We start from the raw sequence: 11,970 nt of genomic DNA, 5'->3' as shown, positions 1-11,970 counted from the left end.
TCAATATTGGGTCATAAAATGAAAGTACATTATAACCTGGGGGAATGGATTTAAGATCAGAAGATGGAAAGTGAACTTCATTTAAGTAAAATTATTTCACACAGAATGTTTTGAATACATAACATAGATTTCCCATAGAACCAGTTAATTTGGATGATAATGGCAAATTTGAGTGGAAGCTTGTTAGATATTTCTTTGGCAAAATAAATGATAGAAAGATGCAAACCAAAATATATTTTTGAGTTTTGGAACTGACCAACTGGACTATATTACTATTTTCTGACCCTGTGTATCCCCGTGTAACAGTAAAAAGGCATAATTTGCATTACATGTTATAGAGTTTCTCACCCTTGTAATTCATTAGAACATTCCTTAGGAACCACCATTTTACGTATTACAGAAGTGTATTGAGACGTACTGAATGGTTCAACAGGTGAAAGATCGAAACATGGAATGGACTTTCTCACATTTTGGCCAAATTATTCCGTTCTGGAGTCTGTTCGGTGGCAGGAGCAGACGTTGGAGTGATTTTGCTATCAGGGAACGATATGGTTAACCATGCTCGATCTTTGCTGGTCAGTTCATTATCTACTCATCGGTGCGGAGCATGGTGAATCTTGTGGTGTGGATGGGCAGTAAGTTGCCATCCCTGCCTGCAATATTCCTTCCACCTATTCCCGACCACTGCTCCATCCTTTCTCACTAACCCTCTCTTCCACGGTCATCCTCCATGCAACTTGCACTGCTATCACCTGGTCTTGAGCATAGGTTGGTATTTACTGACACTCCCCAAAGAGTACAATATAGTGACAATATAGAAGTCTACATTGTCAGCTGCACACCGCTTTTGTACAGTCGTAAAAATGAACATTTTAATTTTTTGATGGCAGGGAAATTAATGTCGCGAGGAAACTTGATTCTGGCGAGGTGGTCTGTTAATGACCATGCATAACTTGCTAATACAGGCAAAGGGACTTCCTGACATTGTTCGCCTTTAAAGTCCCGAGAACATGTTGCTGTTGGGCAACTGATTTTTGGCCTCCCACCAAATTAAGTACCCCTGTCCACCAAGCTTCTCACTGCTGGCGAGACTAAAAGATTTCATCTACCATATCTGTGGTTTATGCTAAGGAAGTAGTAGTGAATTCTGTGAACCATGTGATCCTTCTACCCGCGATCTCCTTCCCCCACGCCACAGCATGACGCAAACTGTCAGGGTTCAATTAATGTAGTATTTTCCTGTCCAATTTTTGACATTGCCTACTCTAATCTCTGCCACTGTCATAAAAAGACAGCTCTCCCATTGAGTCCCCTAAGGATATGATTAAAGTTTGATCATTAATTTCAGCCATGCATTTTTAATTCAGTCCTCAAGATAGAAATGTAGTTCTTTGTCGTTATATAGAATTACCTGGAACATACAACACAGAAATAGGTCCTTTGGCTCAATTGATTTGTGCAGGTGTTTATACTCCATGTGAATCTTCTCACACTCTATCTGCCTCATCTTAGCCTTGCAGCATATCTTCCTATTCTCTTTTCTCTCACGCACTTGTCTTGTTACCTTTTAAAAGCATCTAAGCCCAGGGTGCGCAGACTTTAGTGACTTGAGATCTACTTTTTTGACAATCATCCTACCAGGACGATATTCCCATCCTTCCCCACCGGGATATTCAAACATGTTGCACAATATAAGTCTTATGCTTTGACAAAGTATCACCTGGACTCGAAACATCAGCTCTTTTCTCTCCTTACAGATGCTGCCAGACCTGCTGAGATTTTCCAGCATTTTCTCTTTTGGTTTCATAAGTCTTATATTGCCCACCTAAAGATTGAAAGCACCAAGAATACTCTTGCACACTATTATACAAAGGGTATTAGTAAAACCCGCTCTGCCATTCAGTGAGGTCATGGCCGATCTCCTACTTCAACACCATTTACTGTCTCTCTCAACCCAACCTCACCCTGGAATTCAACAGACAATGGTCAAATTTATACCTCTTACCACCACCCCAGTTGAAACATGCTAAGTCAAGCTCCTGATTCCTCCTCCTTTAGTTCGGTGTTTATTTTTGTCTGATTAAACTGGTGTGAAGCACTTTGGGATAATTGGTTATCTTAGATGTGCTACCTAAATGAACATTGTTGAATGATTTCTTTCTGTTGAGCTTTCATACATTGGACCTGGTTCTTAACCGATATTCTGGTTTTCACATTTCATAATCCTCTCATACTTGAAGCGCATACCGTGTGTGCGCAGAGTGTGTGGTGTGCAGAAAGCACCTGGTCAGCTGGAAGTTAGTTCCTGATCCACCCCAGTCGACATTTTGGGTTATTTGCCTCAACCATGGTGAGTTCAACATATTCTAATCATACTCTGTGCAAATAAATTTCTCCTTATTTGCTTAATAGATTTATTGGTAACTGTCTTGTCATCATGGTCCTTAGTTTTGGATTCTCCCAGAAGTGGAAACATTTTCTACACTTCTACTCTGCTTGATGCATTCATAATTTTAATATCTTCTATCAAATCGCCTTTAAAGTCATTTCTAAAATAAAATTGCCAAACCTGTTTAATTTTTCCCAATAGCTGCAATCTCAGAGTTCATGGATAATCCTTGTGAATTTTTTTTTACCTTCTCCAGTGCTTCAGTGGGCTGGATTTAACATATTGGCTAAAAGGTTTGGGGGGGTTGGAGCCTGCCCAGGAGGTAGTCTTGGTCACCATACCATTTTTAAAAAAAGTCTGGATCTAACACCCCATTGCCATTTACCAGCCATCTTTATTTATTTATTAGTCACAAGTAAGGCTTACATTAACATTGCAATGAAGTTACTGTGAAATTCCCCTAGTCGCCACAGTCCGGTGCCTGTTCGGATCAATGCACCTAACCAGCACATCTTTCAGAATGTGGGAGGAAACCAGAGCACCCAGAGGAAACCCACGCAGACACGGAGAACGTGCAAACTTCACACAGACAGTGACCCAAGCTGGAAATCGAACTTGGGTCCCTGGTGCTGTGAAGCAGCAGTGCTAACCACTGCTACATGGCCATTAATAGACTGGAGCAGGGACTTTCATCCCTCAGGTAGAGGAGGTCATGCCTCAGGAAGCTGCTGATCAATCAAAGGCTGGCAGTGACCCATACTGGCTATACCACCAATACTGGTAGGGGTTTTGAGGGGGAGGTGGGAGGTGGGAAGGCAGTTGTGTGGTTGTGCTGGATCCTTTTAAGATGATTGTTGGGGGTGTTGGAAGGCCCTGGAAAGAGGTGGGACTATGGTGGTGAGGGAGGGATACCTGGGGGGTTGGGGGGGTGGGTGGTGCTGTGTTATACTTTGGGAGGGCTCTTTGAGAAACCTAAGAGGCTTGTTAAGGAGGGGCATCCCACCTGCCTGTACAGGAAAACCTGCCTGGCTGAGCACTTGGCATGGATCTTTCCTGCCACCAACCAAATTCCAGTAACGGTGGGATGAGGCCCTTAACTGGAATTATGTTTAGAATATGGAGTTAGTATGAACACAAAAAGAGTAAATAATGGTAGTTAGAAAGAATACATTAGGCGAAATTTGAGTGAAGATTAAAATGGATGGTCTGGCTGGAGCTGGTGGAACAAAGCTAGAGGAGAGTCAAAATGTCTGGTCACCTTTGGAGAGTAAGAAGTTTAACAACACCAGGTTAAAGTCCAACAGGTTTATTTGGTAGCAAAAGCCACACAAGCTTTCGAGGCTCTGAGCCCCTTCTTCTTTGGAGAGCTCAGGGTGGAAACCCCAAGCAGGACCTGATGCTCCTGCCTTTGTGTGTCCAAGGAACGCCCCCCCCCCAACCCCCCACCCCACCCTCGACTACTTGAGGAGAAGGGGCACCTGGAGGGAGATTAAGGTGCCCCATTTCCCTCTCGTGAAAGCTGACCCATGGCTACAGCAATGGAGTGCAGGTCTGAGCGCATCTCCAGCAGAAATTGGTCATTCTGATGTACCTGGGTCCCTACGTGGTATCCACCATCCTTCCCATGGAGACCTTGATGCACTCATATGTTGGTGCCACTATATTTGATAGCACACAAGCGGACTCCTCCATCCCGTGTGCCACTCTGTTGATAGCCTCTGATACTCCAGAATCTTTCCCCTGACTGCTCCCAGAGGCTTGTTATCTTACTCAAACTTAGGAGGGGCCACTTTTTTACAATCCTAGTGCTGAACACCAGTGCTGTCACTGCCTCCTCCTGCTGTGAGGTGACCAGCAGAATGTGAGCCCAGAGTATACTGCATTAGGATTTCAGTGCACTAGTCTCCGCATTCAAAGGATCATCCTCCGTTATTTCCACCAACCCTAGCACAATGCCACCACTCAACACATCTTCCCCTCACCCTCCTATCAGCATTCTGCAGTGGACACTCTGGTCCACTCCTCCATCACACCCAACACCTCACTGCCTGCCCACGGCACCTTCCCATACAATCGTAGAAGGTGCAACACGTACCCCTTCACCACCTCCCACCCCTTTTGTACCTCCTTCAATCTGGTCTATTGCATTTGCTGCTCCAATAGGGTCTACTGTTCATCGGAGAGACTAAACGCAGACTGGGTGACCGCTTTGCTGAACACCTTTGGTCTGTCCGCAAGACCCAGACCTCCAGACCCAGCTTGCCACTTCAACGCACCACCCTGCTCTCCCTGCCCACATGTCCGTCCTTGGCCTGTTGCAATGTTTTGGCGAACCCCAATGCAAACTGGAGGAACAGCTGATTGGGCACTTTACAACCTTCTGGACTGAACATTGAATTCAACCACTTCAGAGCATAAACTCTCCCCTCCACCCCATTTCCATTTATTTTGTTTAATTTAATTTCTTCTCATTCTCCATTTTATTGCTCTCCTTTCCACCCTGCCTCCTCCCCCCACCTACCCTCCCCTTCTTCAGGCCAACTGACACATTTCTCAGGCAGTCTTTTACCAAGCTGTACCTTTGTTTTGCCATTCACGGATTCGGATCACTTAATGGACACTTTCAACACCTTCTCAGCCTTCTGCATGCTCATTTACATTCCCTTTGTCCAATGCCACCACCCCTCCCTCCTTCATAGTATAAAACTCTTTCCTCTCAGCTCTGATGAAGGGTCATCCAGACTCAAAATGTTGGCTCTACTCTCCATAGACGCTGTCAGACCTGCTGAGATTTTCCAGCATTTTTCTGCTTTTATTTCAGATTCCAGCATGCACAGTATTTTGTACTTATCTAGTATGTAAACAACTCGGTTTAAAAGGATACTGCTGTTACTTTTCTCAAGTTAGTTTCTGCTTATATGTTGTAGTACTTATTTTTTTATGTGACATTACACACTGTCCAGCTCTTTCTAATTCAGGCTGTATTAGGCGAAGTCAGTTTAGGATAGGGCCTTAGTTTAACATCTCATACAAAAACCAACACCTCTGACAATGTAGCACTGCTTCAGTACTGCAATGGAGTATCAGCCTAAAGTACTTTGGACATCTTGAGTTTATGAACAGCAATATATAAATGCATGTTTTTCTTTCTTACATAATCAATGAATAAATCAAGCTTCCTTTGCACTACTCTCAATCCTGGATGGCATTAAAATTCAAAAAGATCTTTTGAGATCTCATTTAGTTGACATTTTCTAATATTTTCAAGCACCTCACAACATTCCATTATGGTCAATAGATTTTCAACTTCAAAGTCCTATGATTCTATAGATAACAAATCTAAATAACATAAAAAGATTCAATCTGTACAATATGTCATGGAAACAAAATTTAGCAGCTGAAGAGTAGAGCAAATATAGAATGATAAATTCCATTATGTTTTGAGAAGGTTATTTGCATTTAGAAATATTTCTAAATATATGCATATTTTGGAAGTTGTTACAATGTTAATGTGAGTTTATGATGCATGTCTTATAAAGGCCTTATTCAGTACTCCACAATTACCACAGTTCTAACAGGGGTTGTTATGATCCCAATGCTGACCAATAACATGAAAGAATCAATCTTCCCAAACAATCTAATGAAAATCCCAAATTGGCCAATATTTCACTTTTTATAACTTTTACTTTAACAATCAAACTCAAATCAACATAAATTAAACAGGGATTAACAGGGAAATTCTGTTCAGTAGCACCTATAAATGTCACTGTAAATAGCTGATACAGCAAAGATAGATTTTACATGTTTAATTGAGTCATTCAGCATATAAAGTTAAAGTTTATTTATTAGTCACAAGTAAGGCCTACATTAACACTGCAATGAAGTTATTGTGAAATTCCCCTAGTCGCCATACTCCAGTACCTGTTCAGGTCAATGCACCTAACCAGCACATCTTTCAGACTGGAGCACCTGGATGAAACCGACGCAGACGTGGGGAGAACGTGCAAACTCCACACAGTGACCCAAGCTAGGAATCGAACCTGGGTCCATGGCGCTGTGAGGCAGCGGTGCTAACCACTATGCCTCCCCATACAGCATCAGTCTCAGCCCTAGAATCCTTCAAAATGTTGTATTCCTCATGAAGAATTCCAGCTCCTCCTCTTCCAGGATTTAGCATGATTCCCAGCTGACAGCAGCACACTAACAACCTGAGTTCAAAGGCCACAATCTTCACCAGAAATGGTACACATTGCAGAACCTATTCAGTGCTGCTTACAACAATCTGGATGCTGTAGATCCACTGATGTTGTCTTCAAGTAGTGGAAACAGCTGCAGCAACTGCTATTTGCCTCCTCCAAGCTCCTGGATACAGCTTCCATCTTCTTCAGCCAACCTGTACTGAACCACTGGGATCTGCAATTTAAGCTTTCATGGCTCTGTGTCCCTTTTATTTCCTGTCACCAGTTTCAGTTCTCTAGAAGTTTTGGTTTCCAGTCTTAGTTTCAGTCTTATTTTGCTCAGAAATGAAAAAGTTCAGTTTCCTTTTTCAAGCTTTTCTTTTCTGGTTAGGTCTGTCTCAAAAATGCAAGCTTTGAAACTATGGAATCCACCTATGGTTGTATAATTTTAGTGGCATTCAGTTGATAGCCATCACATTTATGGAAATGTTATTATGATAAATATTAATTTATTTTTTACATTTATTAATTCATGAGATGTGGATATCATTGACAAGGCCAAAATTTATTGCTCATCCTCAACTGCCTTCGAGAAGGTAGTGGTGAGCCATGCATAAGTCAAATACCACAGATGCTGGAAATCTGAAATAAGGAAATGTTGGAAATACGCTGTATTCGCACTCCCACAGCACTTGTTAAATAGGAAGCTCCAGGATTTGGACCTAGTGATGATGAAGGAACAACCATGTGCTTCCAAGTCAGGATGGTGTGTGGCTTGGAGAAGAACGTGCAGGTGGTGGTGCTGTTCCCATGCACCAACTGTCCTATCTTTTTATGTGGTAGAGGTCAGATTTAGGAGGTGCTGTCAAAGAAGCCTTGGTGAGTTGCTATAATGCATCATGTTGATGGCACACACTGCAGGCACATTGTCCTGATGTTGGATGGGATGCCCATGAAGCAAGCTGTTTTGTCCTGGATGATGTCAGGCTTCTTCAATATTATGAGAGCTGCATTAATTAAGGCAAATAGAAAGTATTCCATCAAACACGTGACTTATGCCTAATTGGTGAGATGGGGAAGCTTTGGGAATCACAAGATTAATCACTTTTGACAGAACATCCAGTCTCTGACCTGCTTTTGCGGTCACAGTATTTAAATTTCTGGTCAACAGTGAACCCCAGCATGTTGATGATGAGGAATTTGATGATGGTAAAGCTATTGAATGTCAAGTTGTTTTGAATCTCCCATTGGAGATTGTCATTGCCCATCACTTGTGTGGCACAAATGTTACTTGCCACTTAGCAGCCCAAACATGAATGTTGTTCAAATTTTGCTGCATGTGGACGTGGACTGCTTCATTATTTGAAGAATTTTGAATGGAAATGAAACTGTGCAAACATTAGCTAACATCCCCAGTTATGAATTTAAGATGGAGGGAAGGTCATTGATGAAGCAGCTGAGGGTGATTGAGCCCAGGACACTGCTCTAAGAAACTCTTGCAATGATCACTTGGCCCAAGATGATTAGACTCTGTCAACCACAGCCATCTTCCTTCATGCTAGGTATGACTGGGAGCTAGTGGAGAATATTTCTCTTGATTTCAATTTTACTAGGACTTCTTGATTCCACAATCTTGCCTTGATGTCACCTCTGCAATTCAGCTTTTTTGCCCATGTATGAATCAAAGGGGAATGGTGATTTCTGGAGCTGAGTTGTCTTGGCAGAACTCAACTGAGTATCGGGTGAATTGGTTATTGGTACGGAATAGGCTCAAGGAGCTGAATGGCTACTCTTAATTTAATTTATATGTTTGTGTATGTATTATTTAATAAGGGCTGTTTATGATACCTTTCATCACTTTACTGATGATTGAGAGTAGGCTGACAGAGGGTAATTGGTTGCATAAAATTATTTTGGTCGTGACCAGGGCATACTTGGGCAATTCTCCACTTTGATGGGTAGATGTCAGTGTTGCAGCTTTACTGGAACAACTTGGCTAGAGGTGTGGCTAGTTCTAGAGCAAAATTTCTCAGAACTATAGCCAGAATGTTGTTGGGGTATCAGCTTTAGCAGTATTCAGTGTGCTCAGTTGTTTCCTGATATCATTTGGAATGAATTGATTTTGAATTATCATGTTGGGGACCTTGGAAGGAGGCCAAGATGGATCATCCATTTGGCATTTCTGGCCTTGTACTTTGCTATTGTGCTGAGCCCTGCAATTGTTGAGAACGGGGATATTCATCTTGTTAATTTATTCATGACTAGGTGTGACAGAACTCCAGAGCTTTGATCTGATGTGTTGATTGTTAGACAACTTAGCTCTGTCTATAAGGATGCTATTCCACTGTTTAGCATGCATGTAGTGCTATGTTGTAGCTTCACCACGTTAGCACCTAGATTTTAGATATCAGAGCTGGTGCTTTATGTGGAATTGGCAAATGGAAGAAAACAGCAGTTGCACAAAAAGAGCACTGCAGCAGATTCAACTGAAGTAGTGCATTATTGTCACTGACCCGAGAAAACTTGGGCTATCAACAAATAGAAATAATGTATAGTGAGAACAGTGAAGAACTTTGAGGTGCTACTGTGTTAGTAAGATGCGAGGCAGAAGTATGGCAATATATAGCAGGAGAAATCTCTCTGCCTGGAATGTGATTATGTGAGGCTTGTGATAGACAATGTCACATAATGGTCTGCATAGTTATCAATGTAGGGAGTCTAACAACACCAGGTTAAAGTCCAACAGATTTATTTGGTAGCAAACGCCACTAGCTTTCGGAGCGCTGCTCCTTCGTCAGGTGAGTGGGAGATCTGCTCATCAACAGCAAACAGGGCATATAAAGACACAAACTCAATTTCCAGAATAATGAATGGAATGCGAGTCTTTAGAACTGATAGCAGAGACTGATAGCCAGGTTCCGCACACATGAGGACGGCCTCAAGCGGGATCTTGGGTTCATGTCACACTATCTGTAACCCCCACAACTTGCCTGGACTTGCAAAGTCTCACTGGCTGTCCTGTCTGGAGACAATACACATCTCTTTAACCTGTGCTAATGCTCTCTCCACTCACATTGTCTGTACCTTTAAGACTTGATTAGCTGTAAAGACTTGCATTCCAATCATTATTCTGGAAATTGAGTTTGTGTCTTTATAGGCCCTATTTGCTGTTTATGAGCAGATCTCCCACTCACCTGATGAACATAAGAAATAGGAGTAGGCCATCTAGCCCCTCGAGCCTGCCCCGCCATTCAATAAGATAATGGCTGATCTGAAGTGGATCAGTTCCACTTACCCGCCTGATCCCTATAACCCCTAGCAGCGCTCCGAAAGCTAGTGGCATTTGCTACCAAATAAACCTGTTGGACTTTAACCTGTGTTGTTAGACTCCTTACTGTGTTTACCCCAGTCCAACATCGGCATCTCCACATCATAGTTATCAATGTGCCATCCACCATGCTCCTTTCATTGTTGAATACAGGGAACATATTACTGCAGTGATACAGCAATAACATTTCACGAGTAGTCCCATGGGCAAAATGCAACTTAGTACACATAAATACCTAAACTATGGCTTGACATATTTTCTAAAGTGCCCGAGGCAAAGTACATTAAATGCTAAGTGAATTCTAAAGAAGGATTGAATACATCAAATTTTATTGAAAATGAGATTAAGCAAAAAAATTGAAAGTATATGTCTGAACTCCAGTCCATGTTTTGTGCATGTAAATCTAAAGTATGCTGACATGAGGTAGATTAACTGTATTTTCAATAACATGGCAGCTGGACAGAATGGCCTTGACCCGAGTCAATAACATGGCAACTTGATAGGAAGAAAACTCGTTTAATGAGGTTTCAGGTTATACAGCCACGCTCTTTGTAGTGGCATCTGTAAGCAACATTTATTTTATCATTCACAGAATTTTGATAGAGACAAACGCTTAAACAGGCAGTCAGTTGCATGAATGCACTGTACTCACACCCTGCAGATGTCAGTTTGAAAGCTAACACTTTTTGAAATAATATTCTATCGCCAGGTATATTCAGCGTGTTTTAGGTCCTTTTTCAGACCTTTAAATACTGCAAATGGCATTTTTGTCAGTTCATTGGACGATAGAAATCACGTGTGCCCTCTTGTAATACCCCCATTGGTCAATTGTAATCATATCGCTCAAAATCCCGCGTCTTATTCATCATTAGTGTTCAGTTAAATCATACCCCGAATTTAGTCAATAGCATCTCGTGTAGTGAGATTGAAGCTGCGAGGCCAATTACTTATTGCATCATTTTACCCATTTCTAACCACAATTTATTTCCGTCAGGAGCAGTTTTGTAGGGAGCCAAGCAAAAGAGCTAATCCCTGCCCTCAACATTACTAGTTTCCACTCAAGCAACTTGCTGTCGCTCGGAACATTATTCAATGTTGATCTTCAAAGGAAAAAAAGCTAAACGCACCTTTGAAAGGGAAAGGGGGTGCGAAAGCAATTGAAGATAAAATATGTAATCCCATAGTTGGTATTATCTTCTTGCACCTTTCTAGTGTACTCAGTGGGGCACACGAGATGTGACAATCCCCAGTCTAGGGGTTTTCAAAAAAGTAACTTATTCTTGAGGCCCTTAGGAACGGCGTGGTTATAAATGGGGAGTTCATAGAATCATAGTGTCCCTACAGTACAGAAAGAGGCCATGGAGCCTAAACCAACAACAATCCCACCCAGGCCCTATCCCTGTGACACCACAAATTTACCCTGACACTAAGGGGCAATTGAGCATAGGCAATCAACCTAATCTGCATATCTTTGGACTCAAAACAAAATTCTGTATGATTCTTATTATGCATTGAGTGCGAAGACGACTAGGGGAAGAACATAATTTTGAGAGAGAGAGACAGGGGTTGTGGACAGTGACTGGGGGGCGCGGTGGGGAGAGTTTGAAATGTTTTAAGAGGGGGAATTTGTGCACCGTGGTTTGGTCTTTGGACTTTAAATCTGTGTGATTCTTACTATGCAGTGTGTGAAGGGAAGAGAGAGAGAGAGAGTTTGAAAATGTAGAGAGGGGGAGGGGGGTGCAGTTAGCTCGTTATTCGAAGCCTCGTACACGGATTCCCAGCTCCTCGGGGGGGGGGGGGCAGTGAGTAATCTCAGCCTGCATATGGGGGGGGGGGGGGGATGCGCTGTGTTTAAAGGGGGCGAGGGTGGGGAAAGGCAGCCTGCCGGGGGAACTCTCTCTGCAGCCGGCCATCCAGCCAGCCTGCCCCCCCCCAACTCTCCGTCGCTGCACGGGGTTTCCGCCATCGCTCGGGTCATGCGCAGGGGCGTGTCCGGCCTCTGTGATTGAAAAGAGCTTTTTTTTTCCCTCTCTCTTCTTCCCCCATCCCCCTCCTCCACACCACCCCCCCCCCCC

Source organism: Mustelus asterias, chromosome 25, assembly GCF_964213995.1.
Source record: "Mustelus asterias chromosome 25, sMusAst1.hap1.1, whole genome shotgun sequence".
Classification (NCBI taxonomy): domain Eukaryota; kingdom Metazoa; phylum Chordata; class Chondrichthyes; order Carcharhiniformes; family Triakidae; genus Mustelus; species Mustelus asterias.
This window is presented reverse-complemented; position numbering follows the sequence as displayed.